Here is an 18,196-nt window from a genome sequence, read left to right as displayed (position 1 = left end):
TGATAATCTCCAGTTACCCAATATATTTGTCCGTGGGTAATTACTGTCAAGTGTGCTGTCGAATAGGAATCACATGCTCCAATCTGTTGCTTAGAAAGCAGACAACTTGGCATTTGTAGGCTGATCATGGAATCTTTTGAGTTATTTGCATCTCATAGTCAATTGAATGTGGATGCGTTTACCATCCGCGTATGCGGTTGGACGATGGTGATTGAAAGATAAGTCTTTCAATCACTACTGTCCAATAGTTGGATGGTTGGTCGCTTAAGCTCATATGCGGGAATATGCCTACATATAAAATTTTTCCATTAAATATATATTTATCAATCAAGGGCTCTTGTCAAGAGCATTAGGACGGCTGGTTGGGTGTGCATGCCGTACAAATTCTATTTTACTTGGAATTTGTAAAATAGAATTTGTGTGACACATCCCATCCGATCCCTTCAAAGGATGGGATCAATCTCAATCCCATCTTTGGAAGGAATCACAATTTGATGGCTGGGGTGTGCCATTTGCGGCTCCAAATTTTGAGATTTTGAGCAGAGGAAAGACACTCCCCAAACGCCGCGGGTCTACACTCCCCATAAGCCACGGGTCTTGGGAGAATATGGAAGGCTCATAAATATACCTTTCATTTTTGTCATGTTTTGACGTAGTTTTAGGTAGCCGCTGGTGGAATTTTGTTTACTCGGTGAGGTGCCTAAACTGAAAAGAATAAGAGAATAGAAAGAAGAGAATTTTCAGCAACAAAGATACCCCAAATCAAGCACATCATGAGTAGGAGACGCGCGAGAACTAGTTAGCTTTCAGGAAGCAAGTTTTTTGGTCTTTTCAACTGAAAGTACCTTGGCTAGAGAAAACTCGTTTAAATAGGATAGGATTGTACTAAGCCCACAATCTTCCTCAAACCAAATACTATATATGAAATATGAGGATTTGCAATTAGCTAACAAGCACATGAACACTTGGGGACACCTTGAGGAGACGGCTATAATATGTCAATGAAGTAGTTTTGATATATCAACCTAGCACAGTCACATAAACTTATTGGGAAATGATATGATGCAACGGTTGTATAGTAGTATAATGTAACCACACCTTTAGAAAACTATATTTTTGGCATTTGTATTACCCTAAATTTTGTACACACATTCTCTTTCATCCTCATAATCATTCTTACGAAAAAAAAATAAATTTACAGCCTAGATATGGTCAAAATTAGTACCCATCTACAACGAATCTCGACCATCCATTTGGTGAATTTCAAGATCTAGACTTTAATAAATTCAAAATCACTTTTTTCTTTTTTAGCATTATTAATCTAATGATGATAAAGCAATATAAAAATTTTGGGAATAAAAAATCCTTCTGAGGCCTATATCTAACCATCTCAATTAAATGGACGGCTTATATTAATTGGGCTAGAATGAAAGCATTTTAAAGCATTTTTTTATTTTATTTATTTATTTATTTATTTTTGTGATTGTTCTTCATAATGAAAAGAGTGTACATTTAAAAATTCGTGTCAAACAAATGTATTTAACATGGTCGATGGTTGCATTATACTAATATACAACTGTTGCATGCAGTGTTTAAAAAACCGCCGAGTCGAACCGGACTTGCTCGGTTCTACTCGGGAATCGGCCATAGACGTCTCGAATCGCTCAAAAAATCGGGAATCGCCCGGTTCTAGAGAGAACCGAGCGATTCTATACAGTGACTCGCCGATTCACCGTACGGAATCGGCAAGTCCAGTGAAGAACACGGGCTGCACAGTGTTCTTCACGGGATTCTTCAAAATTTGTCATTTTTTGATCATTTTTCTTGTTTTTTTTGGCATGTGATCGAATATGCATGCTTTAAACAGCTTTATTCAGCTTTTTCACGGATTAAATGGTTGAAAAATTTTGTGTTTTTGGATCACGAAAGTTGCATTTTTAGGGTTTTTACCTTTCCTTGTGTTTTATGCCAAATAGGGCATGAATCTGTCAAAATTTGTAGGCATTTTGATCGTAAAGTTGTTCATTAAAACCTTCTGTTACGAATTTGTGATAATCGTTGAGAAAAACAGAGTTATTTGGAGATTGAAGGCTCGGGTTCACAAAACCAGGTAAGAAGTTTGGGTTTTTTTTTTCTTCCGCCATATGATTAATTTCACTGCATATTTTGAAGATAATGAGTTCAATTTGTAGGGGTTTTAATCTTTATTTTGTCTATTATGATTTAACATATTCAATTTTATTTAATTTGGTCAATTACAGCATGATTTTTTAGATGAACACAGTGATGTCTGTGAAAAAACATTTCTGCTGTTTTTTTTTTTTTTTTCGCCTTTTGATTTTTTGTTCATGATATATTACAAATAATGTGTTAGATTTCTAGCGTTTTTAATCGTTATAGTGTTGTTTATAATTAGATGTATTCAATTTGATCTGATTTATTCAATTTGAGCTTCATTTTTTAGATTCAATGACTGTTGTCTGTGAAGAACTGCGTTTTTTTTTTTGCTCAATTTAATCAATTGATTTGATTTATTAATGATAATGTGTTCAAAATTTAGGGTTATGATTCCTTATATTGTTGTTTATCAGAAAATGTACTTAATTGGATGTAATTTATTCGCTTAGAGGTGGATTTTTGAGTTAAAATGGCTTATCTAAGATGGCTCTGTGAAGAACAAAATTTTTTATTTTTATTTTATTTTTATTTTTATTTTTGTAATTTATGATCGAATTTTTTGTAGTACATGATCGAATTTTTTATAATCCATGATCGAATTGTTTTTTTTTTTTTGTAATCCATGATCGAATTTTTTGTTTTTTTTGTAACCCATGATAGAATTTTTTGTAATCCATGATCGAAATGTTTGTTTTTTTTTTTTGTAATCCATGATCGAATTTTTTGTTTTTTTTGTAACCCATGATAGAGTTTTTTGTAATCCATGATCGAATTTTTTGTAATCCATGATCGAATTGTTTTTTTCTTTTTTTGTAATCCATGATCGAATTGTTTGTTTTTTGTTTTTTTTGTAATCCATGATCGAATTTTTTGTAATCCATGATCGAATTTTTTATAATCCATGATCGAATTTTTTGTAATCCATGATCGAATTTTTTATAATCCATGATCGAATTTTTTGTAATCCATGATTGAATTTTTTGAAAATTTGTGATTTTTTTTTTTTTAATCCATGATCAAATTTTTTGAAAATTTGTGATTGTTTGTTTTTAATTCATGATCGAATTTTTTTTTGTAATCAATGATCAAATTTTTTGAAAATTTGTTAAGTTTTTTTTTAATCCATGATTGAATTTTTTTTTGTAATCCATGATCGAATTTTTTGAAAATTTGCTGTACTTTTTTTTAAAATTTTTTTATCCATAATCGAAATTTTTGAAAACTGATGATTTTTCGAAACGATGTGAAAATCGTGATAAGGTTTTGATTATCATGATGTATTAAACCCAATTTTTAATTTTTATTGTCTGAGTTTGCTGTACTTTTTTTTTTTTTTTCCATGATCAAATTTTTTGAAAAATGATAATTTTCCTAAAAGATGTGAAAATCGTGACAATGTTTTAATTATTATGAGGTATTAAACCATATATAAAATTTTTATTGTTAAAGTTTTTGTTGAAACAATTGTATGTTGATAGATTATTTATACAAAAAAATGCATGTTATTATATTTTTAATGCAAAATTGTATTTTTTTAATCTATTGTTAATGCATTTTTTAGTTGGAATGACCGATGTTAGGTGGCTCTGTGAAGAATTGCTTTTATTATTAATTTTTTAATGCAAAAAATGTATGTTCTTGATAATTGAGTTGTAGCCATGTTTGGAGCTTGCATATTGTATTATATTATTCTGAATGTTTGTAATTGATATGTACGAAAATGTTATTGTCAATAGAGGTATTTTGCAATAACAAATAATAACAAATATGACTATATGAACTACCCTAACATATTATCACTACACGTGGTGATTATTTTTCTTGTTGAACTGTCAGGTTAATTTTTAACTTTTTACATCTTAAAACAATTGAATCATGTCAAGATCTGCAGAAGACCCTGCATGGCAACATGGGGTCAGACTTGATCCCAACAAAAAAGACAAAATTATTTGTAATTCCTGTCAAAGAGTGATAAGTAGTGGGGTACATAGATTCAAGCAACACTTGGCAGGGGTTAAGGGAGATGTTTTTGTATGCACTAGTGTCCTTAGTAATGTAAAAAAACAGATGACGGCAATTCTTAATGCTAACAAAGGTAATATCGATGATTTGTTTTTAGATCGAATCAATGAATTGTCAAACGAAGTCAATCAATGGCACCAGCGTGACCAAGAAGAACAACAACGTCGTCTGTCATTTTATTTTTAGATCGTATGTTACTAATTGTATGCTTTATTGTAGTCCATGTATGTTGAAATACTTATTCCATAATAATTCTATGTTTATCCTTTTGTGTGATGTAAATTAAATGCTGAATAGTAGTTCATGCAGGGAAAGAACATATCAATATTCGCATATTCATGCAAAAACATGAAAATTGTTAATGGAGTACTTTCATTTCTTATTGAATTCCTAAAAAACAATATTTATAATGAATTTTAATAATTTTTTCAGATTTTTTTGAAGCTTTATTCTGACCGATTCACCCGCTTTTCGATCCGAATCGCCGATTCGCCAATCCGGATTGGTTTTTGAGGTGCCCGATCAAGGTCACCGATCCACTTTTTAAACCATTGGTTGCATGAAATCATTTCCCAAACTTATTGCCTTAGTTCCAAATATAAGTCCCACATGAATTACCTAGTTCAGCCCCCACAACATCCTCTCCTTGGAGTTCTCCAACTTGCTCTTCACCAAATCCTAGATTTTCCCCCATGACTTCCATGATTGATGGAGACCCTAGGATTTCCCGGTTCCCCTTGCCGTCACTATGTCCTTCAGCAAATATCCAATCACTCACAAAATCTTATTCTTCTTTTTCTTAATCAAAGATTGAAAATTCCATCATCAAATATCTGATGGCTCACAAAATGTTTACCAATAATAAGATATTCTTTTTTTCTTTCATCAAAGATTGAGATTCCTATAAAATCTTGTTCCTCATCATAGATAGGATCTTCTGTAAGATCATGTTCTTCGTCATAAATCAAATCTCCCATGACATAAAAGAGATCCTCTGGGGGGGGAGAGGGGTGATCAAACCCCCTTCCTTGCTGTGGAAAAGATTATCGTTGGATTGCAGATCATCTCCTGATTCAACATCCAGTTTCACAACGGATTGATTGGGTCATTCTCGATGCAAAGTTTGAATTTCTTGCACCATCTAATCCACTTGTCTTCATAATTCTTGGATCTTATCAATTTGGGTTTGATTGTGCTTTTCTCCTCCTCTACTACGTTCTCTAGCTCCCATGGTAGATCGATAAACCACGACTTGTACCACTTTGACTCAGAGAAAACAAAGAGAAGAAAATAGAGGGAAGAAATTTCCAGCCATAAAAACACCCGAATTCAAGCACACCACAAGCAGGAAATTAAGAGAGAGAACCATTGCCTTCTCCAAGAGAACTAATTTTTTTTTTAAAATTAAAGTCTAATTATTTTTTTCCCAATTCCAATATAAGATAAATAAGTAGCTCATTTTTGTTATCGGCTGATTTTGAACCAACCATAAAAATCTACACTCAATCTATTGCCCATTTCTCTCTAGATTCACAAATCTATGAGATATTCTCCTTCTCTCTCTAAGAGTCTAACCTATACCCAATTCCCACAAACTACAAACTCCACATGATCAGTGAAAATTACCGAAACTTGCCCTTATTTTTTGATATAATGTTTTCCTTCCTTTTATGTGTACCCATATTAGGAAAGTGCTTCATTGCATATGTTATTTTTTTTAGTAGTACACAACTTTGTAACTCTATAAATTGGGGCTCTTGTTCACATATTCTATAAACTCTGAAATACATATTCCGTGGGAGCTTAAGACTCAAATATATAGAAATAGAGTTTCTCACATGGTATCAGAGCGAAGTTCATTATCGCCCTCGATTCTGCCTGCTGTCCGTTCGAATTTGTGAGCAATTCCTTGATTGACCATCCTATTGTTGTTGAATCTCTACAGCATGTTGACATCTTTCAGTTCTTGCGGCCATCTCGAATCTCTCTCTTGTAGCAAGATCTTAAGAAAGAATCAGACTTTATCAGTTTTTTTTTTTTTTAATCAGTTTCAATGTCTTCATCTTTCAGCTATTTTCTAGATCAGTTTCTTAACCTTAACTAGATCATAAGTGGCTTCTCTTTTCGCCTGTGCCCTACTCTGTTCATGAGAACCTTTCTTGTGCAGACATGGAACATGTTGATTTTAAGGGCATTCAATCTTCTAAGGATGTATGTGAAGCTTAGTTGATCACGTGAGGTGAAGTGATCTTGGGAATTTCTTGCTTGAGGAAAAAGATGATGGCTCAATATCTTAGGTAAACCATTGCCGTGCTCCCCTTTGATGCTGGTTGGTGAGCTGGATCTTAAACTCTCTTCTAAATCCACCTTTGAGAATGACATTTGAAAACCACCGATCTGCACCATCTACAAAATGGCCATCGAGTCGTGTTTCGACTCTTTGATCTGTCTATCAGTCGAGTTGTGTTTCGACTCTTTGATTTGTTTTGGATCTGACTATTCTCAACTCCGAATCTAAGGTCCAATTGTGCTTGTTGATCCACTGCTGATTTCTGTTGGCTCTTCCAAGTGCCTCATGTTTGATGATCGGATTTCTCGATCCTGGTTGTGATCAAGTTTTTTGTTACTCGATCATGTTTAATGTTTGAATTTTCTGTTACTCAATCCTCTTAGATTATGGAGTTTTTTTGTTATTCCATCCTGTGTGATGATCGTGTTTTTTTTTTACTTTTTTTATTACTCTATCATGTCTGTTCCAGATACATGTTAATTTGTTGTTATGCGAGATGCCTCTGTTTGAGGCGTTGGTTTCTAAGAATCGCTAATTTGCAGCTGCTCAAGCTTCTTTTATTTCTGCTTTGCTTTTAAGGCCTACTTTCAATTGTCCAAACTCAAGTTGCTCTCTCTTAACACGTCTTGAGTTTGAGGGAGAATGTGAAAATTATAGAAACTTATGCTTATTTTTTGGTACAATATTTTTTTTCTTTTTATATGTATCCATATTAGAAATGTGGTTTGTTGCATATGTTACTTTCTTTAGAAGTACACAACTTTGTAATCCTATAAATTGGGGCTCTCGTTCACATCTTCTATAAGCTCTGAAATAGATCTTCCATGGGGCTTAAAGCCCAAATAAACATAAATACAGTTTCTCACATGATCTACCGTTTGAATGAAAACCCTGAAACTTAATAACAAAGGAAAATTTATAAGGTGTTAACCTTGTATTGTACAAATAAGGTGCATATAAAAAATCTACCCAAAAAGACTTGTTTTGATATCGAAAAATCCTATAGTTGACAAACTTGATATCAAAATAAATGAATGCGACAAAAAAACAGGATTTCAAGTCCTAAAAAAATGCATCTCGTAACATCTTATCTAAACTTGTTCGTTTTTTAATATCTAAGTATTTGTAGATCTGCTTGATCTACACTATTTTTAAAGCCTTAAATTTCATAATTAGGGGGTGAAAATAAATTTTTAGGCCATCGTAAGGTTTTTTGCATCTGAATTACATCTTTTAACAAGATTCAGAAGTGCACCTTATTTTGATTAAATAACGGTTTTTATATTATAAGACCATTTATATTGGTTCAAGAAGGGTACAAACACCCGTAGCCATCGGATGAGAAATATGATGGCTGTCTTTTGAATCTATCCCCTTACAATAAATTGAAATCCACCTTAATCTATTTTTGTTTTAAATTCATAATTAACTTATAACTATAAATAATACTAGATCTCCCTTAAATTAAATAAAAAAGTAAAGATTGAGCATAAATATCCTATTATCCCCTATTTTTAACTTCTATATCTTATCAGACCCAAGAATTGAAAATATTACTTGTAAGCTAAATGATTCCATCTTTTTTATCTTCTAACCCCCTAAACTCTTTTGACCATGTATTATTGACCTCAACAACTTATGAAATGACTATATCTCTCTCTCTCATATCATCGTCGCTCTCTCAAAACTCCATCCCTCTCTCTCTCTAATATCATCGTCTCTCTTTCTCAAAACTCCATCTCTCTCCCAAAAACTCAAACTCCATCTCTTTCTCTCACTAAAACTCCATCTCTCTCTAGAACCCAAAGTCCATCTCTCTCTCTCTCTCTCTCTCTCTCTAAAACTCCATCTCTTTCACACATATAAGATGGTGTGCTCATGTTCGAGCTCAAGCTAAACCCCTTAGCTGGTAAGCTCATCGAGAAGTAAAGAGAGAGAGATGGAGTTTTAGAGAGAGAAAGATGAAGTTTGAATAGGATGTCATTTTAGTGCTTGTTTGGGTCAAAAGTTTATGGTTAAAGGGGTCCAGGGGGTTGCAAGATAGAAAGATGGCGATATTTTGCTTACAAGTAATATTTTCAATTCTTGGGTCTCATGAGATATGAAAGTTAAAAATAAGGGATAATGAGATATTTTCCCTTGATTTTATTTAGTTGTTTTTCTGATTTAGGCACACCAGAGCTAAAAAAAAAAATGGAAATAGGAAATGAAACTAACTTGCGAAAGTTTGCTTCTGAAAAAATGTAGAATATTACCAAAGACACATCTAGGATTTTTATAGGTTGATCCTAGTTTTTTGCAAGTATTGGATTATCTAGTTTAGATCTTTAATTGAAAAAAGACAGTGATACATAACGAAAAAAAAGATAGTGATACATAAGAACTAAACTAACGAAAAAAAAGATAGTGATACATAATAACTAAACTAACGAAAAAAAAAGCATTATAATGAATTTGTGTAGGAATTATTTCAAAACAACATCGAAGGTTGCAATATATGCCTTGATTGAATTGGCCAGAGGTGCACAATAAATGTACCTTTTGATTGACAATAAACTTTAGGTTTCCTTCCGAACATTATATGATATAAGAAGTAGAATGCTATATTATATTGGTAAGATGAATTCGCTTCAAAGGTATCATCGGAAAGGTTATATTAATAATGCATTATTGATATAAATTTTATGAGAAACCACATATTAAAATAGGAAATATGAGAATGTCTCCCTTTTCATATTATGTGATTGAATAAATCTCCCATTGGCAATTATCACTTTTTCATTTTGCCCTCACCTAGTAATTTTTCATTTTTTATGTAAATATACTCAAAGTGATGCACCATCGCACACTTGCTAAGCACATAAAGGATTTTATTTCTACTAAGAAATAGTTTTCCATGTGCAAAACAAATGAGGCATAACATTATGTTCATTGTTGCCTTCCTCAATATTTGAAGTAAAGGATTGGAGCCGGACAACTTCATTACCCCTACTACATCGGATGAAAAAAAGGTGATTAGACCAAATTTATAGGTTATCATAAAATATAAAACAAATGTGTGATTATACTAAATTCATAGGTTATCAATATAAAATATAAAACGAAGGTGTGATTAGACAAAATTCATATGTTATCAACATAAAATATAAAACAAAGGTGTGATTTGACCAAATTGATATATTGTCAACATTTTAAATATAAAACAAAGGCTGATTAGAAAAAATTCATAGATAAACATACCTTGTGGTACCATTGACCACAGAAACACCACGCCTTTGTTTATATCCATCGAAAACATAGATGTCTAACTCATTGCAACCTTTGTGCAAAGAACATCCTTTCTAAATCACGATTACTAAATAAGGTAACAAGGCGTCTCTTGTTACTTGGGAAGATGTACTTAAGTGACACAATACATGACTCTATGGAGAATTATTCTGCTACATATTCCTTTATCTCATCTAATTTCGTATGTTGATGAACTGAGGAGGCACATGAATCACCCACAACATACTTCATGCTACCATCAGAGTTGTGCGAAGTTCACCTCCATATATATATAAGAGCATTCGACCATCAATGTTTGTAGCCTCTAAGAGACTTTGATAATAAGCCACTAGCTACATGTCTTTTTTATAGCCTTTAATAAATTACCAGGGTAATGGAAAGTCATATTGACAATTATTTGCGAGAACTAAAATATTGGGAAAAAAAATTTCATTAACTCTCGTAAACTCAATCCATCCTCCAAATTTGTTGTTTACATAATTCTTTTAAAGAACTCACATAGATAGATTCTTTCATTTAATTTGTGAATTTGGTTCTTTTTGTGTATCGATGTTTCATTAATTACTCAATCAGAAGATGCAAAAGGGAAGAAGGCCACTTATAAATTTTGATACAAACACCAAACAAAATGAAACCACAAATATAGTAAGCACCTTCAAGGATTTTGCTTTAATAGGTTCCCAAAAAACCAATACAATGATTCATAGCACTAAGATATAGAATTTAATAATTTGTACAAAAACATTAAATCAATCAAGAATCAACAATGATCGGTAGTATTCTCTTAATAAATCAAGAATTGACTTTGGAAAAAAAAACTTTCAAACATAAAAAACAAAAACGTTTCATTTTCTCTTTTTCTATTATATTCTCTACTTGCTTCTCCTTTTTCTCTTGCCACTTTGGCTGCTGAATTGAGAGAGAGAGAGAGAGAGAGGGGGTTTGAGGTAGAAATATGTGATAGAGAGATGCTGCTAGATTTAGAGAGAGAGAGAGGGACAGTGGGGTGTATGAGAGAGAGAGAGAGACGAATGAAGAATAACACAAAAACAAGAGAAGTGAAATGAGTTGGATGGACGTGAGCATCCATATCATCTTTGGTTAGGAAAAAAAAATAGCTCCAAATAAATACCGTGTGGTTAAATACTTTTTAAGCAGTTAGAAAATAGAAAACTAAAAAAGTTAATATTGCGAAGAAGTTTTCAAACTTTATGGTATATGGGGAAATCATACAATAAATTAAGGTGTATGGAGAAACTTTTTCTATTTTTAATTATATTAGACAAATAAACTAATTACTTATAATATTAAGAGAAATTTCAAACATAAAGGAATATCATTATTGATATAGCTTATTCTTGAAAAATTCAACTATATTATGTGATCCAAATAGGATATTTTAATATGGGTACTGTATCAATAGACTATATATTTATAATAGTATTTGCCATAATAATCTGTCTTATATAGTCATTAGTATTATCATAGTGATTTATACTTATTATAACACAATTATAATATCATAAATATATAACAAAGCAAATACTGTTCATATTATAAGCATGATTATTTATTTTTAAATGTCATTTAATATAAAGATTTCATCCAAAAGAACCCATGGATTCTCTCCGAAAATATATACAATGAAACTATTTACTTTTGCTATTAGAAGTTCACAATCATCATCGCCCGGTACATTTGAAATCGGGTGGTTGAAGATGTGTCATTGTTAGGGGATAAAGTCCATAGTAAAATTTCTCGAATGCTGTGACACATCTATTAGATTTCACATCCAATAGTTAAAAAACAGTGATTTAAAAAATAGATCGGTAACCTGGATTAGGTACCCAAAGAATCGGTTTGGATTTGTAAATCGGTGGTTTGGATCACCGTTGTATTGTGCAGTAAACACAGTGAACCCGTGAAAAAACACATGAAAAAACAATGAATCGACCAAAATTCGGTATGGATCGGTCAATCGACGGTCCAAATAGCTATCTTACTATAGAGAATCACTGTTCTACTATAGAGAACTACCAATTCTCTTCTAGACTCGCTTGTTTTTCCTATATACATATAGAATCATAATATGATGATCGATTCCAAGGTCAGATCAGGTAATTCTATGCCGACTTGACTTTTTTGAATCACACTTAAAAATGATTAGGACCTCTGATTAGGACCTCCTTGTATAAAAAAAAAAGAAACGAGCATTATCTATTATGAGACCATTTATCTTTAGTGTAAGGAGGTCACAATTAATTCTAACCATTAGAACTCTAATTGGATGGCTTGGGGTATGCCACGAAGTTGAAGAAATTTTTTGTTGGGCTTTGAGTTCAGTCACAAGCACATTTATAACCATTTGTTTTCAAATTTGATAGACAAAAATGGTTGGGACCTCCTTGTATATATTTTTCCAAAAAAATGAATGTTCTCGTTCTATACATTCCTCTTACTCTCTTTATTTCACTCATATTCCAAGGACCCGACCCAACAGGGAGCATACTAATTTAGGGTTTGGGGGACCTCTCACTTGAATTAACAGGATTAGTAATGCAGCGTTGATTCATAGAAATAATAACACCACAAAAATAAAAGGAAAATGTTGAGAGAATATACCCTCTCTCAAAGTCTGTAAGGGAGTTCACCCCAAGGTTGCGAGAATATACCCCCTCTCAAGGTTTGCAAGAGAATCCACCAAAAACTAATCTCTTTACGAGACCAAATTTTATTAACTCATCTACCTTGTTTACAATGAAGGGAAACTTCCCTTTAAATAGACTAAAAAATAAGATAAACATTAACAAGAAAAACTCTATCTACACTTTTCCTATTTTATCTCTTCTTCCCTATTTTCTCTCTCTTAACCTAGTTTCTTGATCATCCATATCTTCTGTCTTTAACCATCACGTACCCATCACGTACCAAAAAAGATAATATTTTTCACATTTTATCCAAAGTCATGCTTCCCATGTTTTTATTTAAAGCATTTCTAATAAAACCCCCTTAGATTTAACTAACTTCCTTGATTTAACCATATCTATTTACCTTTCTAAACTAATGTAACTGATACAAGATAAACACAATATAAACTCTTGCCCATCCTAATTATCCCTGTGAATATGCGCATATCTGAAGAGATAAACAAAAGAATAATAAAAAATTAAAATAACTCTAATATTATTTGCATCATTCTCTTCGGGTTGGGAGAAGCTCGACCTCGAGCTCAAAAGTCGGTGATGAAGTCCCACCATGAATTTCGGTACGTTTTTTTCAATTTCTTCAAGACTGATGTTTGCAATTGTGTCCCAAGAGTAATTGTTGAATACAATCTTGGGTTGATTATTCCTAACCAGGAATGGTCCAGCTCCAAAAAAAACACCAAGTTGAACCAATGAACACGTTTGACCATAAAATTTTGGGAGATCAATTTTAATGTCAAAATCTCGTGGTCGTTCTATAGGACGTGGTGGATCTGACTTCTCTATAGAACATGACGGATCTAGCTTGCGAATTTTTTCTTCACAAGGAAGATTGTTCTCCAATCGCTGCATCTCATATTTCTTCTCACGTATTTCAGTTCGAACATCCTCTAGGACTTGAGAAAACTTTTTTATAGCTCGTTTCCAACGATCCCAAGCTTGTTCCCAAAGATCATCCATAGCAGATCTAACTTGCTTTGATCTAACTTAGTCTCTATAGATTTAACTTATCTCTGGATCTGACTAGCTCTGATACCAATTAATATATCTTTGATGCATAGAAATAATAGCACCATGAAAATAAAATGAAAAGGTTGAGAGAATATACCCTCTCCCAATATCTGCAAGGGAATTCACCCCAAAATTGAGAGAATATACTCCCTTTAGAGGTCTGCAAGGGAATTCACCCCAAAATAACCTCTTCACGAGATCAAATTTTATTAACTTATGTACCTTTTTTATAATGAAGGGAAACCTCCCTTTAAATAGACTAAAAAATAAGATAAACATTAATAAGAAAAACTCTCTACACTTTTCTTATTTTATCTCTTCTTCTCTATTTTCTCTCTCTTAACCTAGTTTCTTGATCATCCATATCTTCTATCTTTAACCATCACGTACCAAAAAAGATATGATTTTCCACATTTTATCCAAAGTCATGCTTCCCACATTTTTATTTAAAACATTTCTAATAAAACCCCCTTAGATTTAACTAACTCCCCTAATTTAACCTTATCTATCTACCTTCCTAAACTAACCTAACTGAAACAAGATAAACACAATATAAACTCTTACCCACCCTAATTATCCCTGTGAATATGCGCATATCTGAATAGATAAACAAAAGAATAATAAAAAATTAAAATAACTCTAATATTACTTGCATCAATTAGGGTTAGGGTTTTTCCCATCAATAAAATTGGAAAGGGGCCGATGCTTATCGCTATCTTTTTTTTTCCTCCTTTTCTACTCAGAGTATCTCATCTATCACTGCAGTTTCACCATTTCTAGTTTTTTTGTGCTTCCCTTACAAAGTTTCTCATCTGTCGCTGCAGTTTCTATTCATCTCTGCCTTCATATTTTTTATCGTTCTCGAAAAACCTAGCCTTCATACTCAGATTTCAGTTATTATGATTACGCATACTTTCGATTCTCAGAGTTTCCTTTGTAAAACGAGTAGGTAAAAGGATTTCTCTATGCAATATGTTCAGGCTTACCTCTTACAAGAGGCCTCGTTAGAACAAAAAACCCCAGGATTTTACATCCCATGGTTGCCAAAGGCCTTAATGTTCCTCAAAATCTAGGGTTTTATATCCTAAGGTTTTTCTCTGCTACTTTTGTCATCGCACGATACAGACCTCGGGATTATCCTACATGTTTTCATAAAGATGAAAGCCCCAATGCCAATGCAATATGAACCAACTACTGAGTATTACAGGTTGGCCGATCTATCAGTTTATATGTGTGTCAAAGTAACAACAACATCTTTGTTTAGCTATTAAAATTTTCATGCCTTTTCACCATTGTCTTTCGTCACCTCAGTAGGTTATTAATCATATGAAAAGTAAATAACATTGATGTATCACCTCAAGCTTGTGGAGATTTTTTGTGCCACAAATGCGCAGTCGTGGAGGTAGAAACCAACCATGGTGAGTTTAATGAGGGCCCATTCTAATTCTAATGGTTTAATGTCTAAAAAACTTCGCCACATTGGTTTGGATTTTTTGTCATTTTTCTTATGTTGTTCTAGATTATTCAATTCTCCTATACTTAGTTTTTTTTAAGGGTTTGATTTCAATGTTTATTGGATTTCCATTCCAACATATGATATTTTTGTGAAAGTTCCTTATATTTGATTCGATCATCTCATTCCTTTGGATATTTCATATAATATGTGGTTCCTCATATACTTCAAGACTTGTAGGACTTCAATTAAATGATGATGATGTTTTCTGTATTTTTTTGACGTTGGATGTCATATTTGTTGTGATGTTTCTATTTCTATAGAATTAGGTCCACTTAATTTGGTTTTCGATCAGTGAATTCAATGTTCTTTGTCTGGTTTCCAATTAATCTATTGGGTATGTTAATTACTGATGATGATTTTGTTCATGTTGGAGATACTGAGGTTTCAAGTCCTTGTTTTACAAGGAGAACCTACTTGGAGTAACCCATGTATTGCTATAGGACATAATTGGATATTAACTGATGGCTTTTATGCTAAATTTATCCTTCATTTTTTTTTTCAAAAAATTAGATGTGCTAAAAGAGGCGATGATGTTTTGATTTTGTTCCATCTTGGAGATGCAGGGTTTCAAGTCTTTATTCACAAGGAGAACCTACTTGGAGTTGCCCCTGTATTCCTATGACGTTAATGGATTTTATCTGATGCCATGACGCATTTTCATGCCGATCAACTACCAAGTGTTTGCAGTTTTAATTCTTGTATTATCACAGTGCATTAGATGAAGTAAATTATTTGAACATAGTGCTTTGACTTTTACAAGATTGCCAAGTTTAATAGCGGATTGTTTGAACTTTGAAGTATGAGTGACTTGTGATTCTGTCATTTTTTTTTTTAAAATACAGTGTTCTATGAATATGGTGCTTTGATTTTTACAAGATTACCAAGTTTAATACCAAATTGTTTGAAGTTTGAAGTATGAGTAACTTGTGGTTCTGTCGTATTTTTATGGAAAATTCAGTGAGGCTGGTGACGATAATATGCGTGTTGGAGGGCAAGGGTTCCAAGTTCTTGATTACAACAATAACCTACTTGGAATTACTCTTGCATTACTGTGACATTACCGGTGGATAGTAATTGAGGCCTTGATATCTCATGCCAACATTTGTTTGGTAAATTTTGTCATATAATTGACATTGGAAACTATATTCCTTATATTGTTTTGCCATACTGACTAGCATTTTTAAATTGTAAAAACATGTAATTGCTTATGTCAATTTGTCAGGTGTTTTGTTTCAATTTTTCTCGTGGCCTAGTTATTAAATTACTTTTTGGGGACTTTTGTGTCTTGCTTTTCTTTATTGGTTTACAATTCCTTATTTTGTTTTTATTTTTTTTATTTTTTTATTTCTGGTTTTATAATTCTGTGCTAATTTTTATATAAATGGATGGCGATGATTTGAATTTATCTATGCTTCTGAGTTTATGAACCATGAAGCGAAAAAGTCAAAGGTTGAATTTCTTAATATGAGTCATTAATTAAGTTTTTTCTTTTCTTACTTAATTCTTTGGATTCTTATTATCGTTTTATCAGCGGTCTTCAAAGTGTCATAAAATTGAATAGTTTTTTATGCACTTTTTTGAATTTAATGTTTCTTCAACTTTTTAAATTTTTTTTTCTACCAAAAGATGATGATTTTATATTTTTCAGTTATGTTCTTAATGTGGTTGAAAACTCTATGTTTGTTGTTTGGTTATTCCTTCATATTAGTTTCTTGGACTGCTGACATAAAGTCGGCTGCGAGGATCATTTTAGCTCAATGCCAAGTCTGCTTCAGAAAATTCTTGATTGATAAGCCGATTAATATCTGAGCCTTTTATTCTCTTGTCCTCTATATGTACACTGTATCGTTATTCTGTTTTGCTTGTAGCTATATAGTAGGATGAACTTATGCCATTGAGATCTTTGGAGGTTGATAGATATTAGTGTGATTTTTATTGGTCATGTAGGGAAACTTTTTTTATAATTAATAGCATGAGGGATTTTCCAAAAAAAGTATGATTTATTTTTGTGAACGTAAGATAAACCTCTTTCTACTTCTAAATGATTAATAGTAATCTGTCTTTGGGTTTTGGGTGTGCCATTTGATTCTAGGGATAGAACTGAATCTTCCATGTCTGTAGGATTAGAATAATTGAGTATTGGTCATTGAATTTGTTTTGAAACGCAACTATATATCGGTGATGTTCTAAAAAAAGATGACGTTTTAAAACATAAAGCCAAAGTTTATGCAGGCATACTAACTAAAAAGATATTTTAGCATATTTGACTCAAATTTGAGGGATTAGAATAATTAAAGTAAATAATGTTATTTCTCTTTTTGAAAAAGGACTTAATATTTGGTAGCACTATAAATATTTGATTTTTCAAAATTCGAAAAGAGTAAAAATTTTGGTTTTTGAAAAATCTAAAAATGGGTAGGTCTTTTTTTGAAAAAAACGTTATGAAATTGAAAAAATGGACATATTTGAAATAACATAAACTATAAGGTATATTGAAATAATAATAAATATAATGGATATTTATGTAATTTTGCAAAAACCTTTTCTATTAATAATTTTTAAAGTTTGATTTTTTGAAAGTTCAATAATTTTTTCCCTGGTATTTAAAATTTCTATGTTTATACATGTTAAATTTTTTTTTTTTTTGAAAACAAATAGATTCTTCTACAAAAGTATTTGTATACTTAAATATTCGATTTTGCTTGCTAGGGTTTATTATAAATACCCGGTTTCTATGCGGCCTTGCCCGCATATCTAGAAATGTGGGCTTCTTCAGAAATTTATTTTTGAGATGGATTTTAAGACTTAATTTTAAAGGACATGTAATCTCCACGTTGGAGATCATGAATATAAATAAATAAATAAATTTTAAAAACTAGAAATAATAATTCTAATAAAAAAATATTTGGATAGTTAGTTTCCTTGCTTTTAGATGGAATGCCTACTGGCATCCATTTTTAAGATGGATGTTTTACTTTTTGGACCGCATATAGAAATGCCATCTAGCTCAGATGAAACAATTTTCCTTATTATAATGGGCCTACTTGGGTTTGTTCCCAAATTGCACATTAGAAATATGAGCATCTATTTTATTTTATTCTTATTTTAATGGCAGTAGATTTTATTATTTGTAGAAAATCATTGCATGAAGTTCAGATTTTTTAAGCTTTATTGCATTTTTTATTT

The 18,196-nt window shown here is 32.0% G+C and overlaps 2 non-coding genes across 2 annotated transcripts; both read left to right on the top strand.

The window, feature by feature from the left end:
- Positions 1–16,396: 16,396 nt before the first annotated feature.
- On the top strand, positions 16,397–16,482 carry LOC148783266 (small nucleolar RNA U36a). Its single transcript, XR_016050758.1, has one exon. It is a non-coding gene; the product is annotated as a small nucleolar RNA U36a (small nucleolar RNA).
- Positions 16,483–16,739: 257 nt separating this feature from the next.
- On the top strand, positions 16,740–16,826 carry LOC148783265 (small nucleolar RNA Z223). The gene has a single exon (XR_016050782.1). It is a non-coding gene; the product is annotated as a small nucleolar RNA Z223 (small nucleolar RNA).
- The last annotated feature ends 1,370 nt before the right edge of the window (positions 16,827–18,196 follow it).

This window comes from Amborella trichopoda, chromosome 2, assembly GCF_054954075.1.
Source record: "Amborella trichopoda isolate Santa Cruz 75 chromosome 2, AtrichopodaSantaCruz75HAP2 v2.0, whole genome shotgun sequence".
NCBI lineage: Eukaryota > Viridiplantae > Streptophyta > Magnoliopsida > Amborellales > Amborellaceae > Amborella > Amborella trichopoda.
This window is presented reverse-complemented; position numbering and strand designations above follow the sequence as displayed.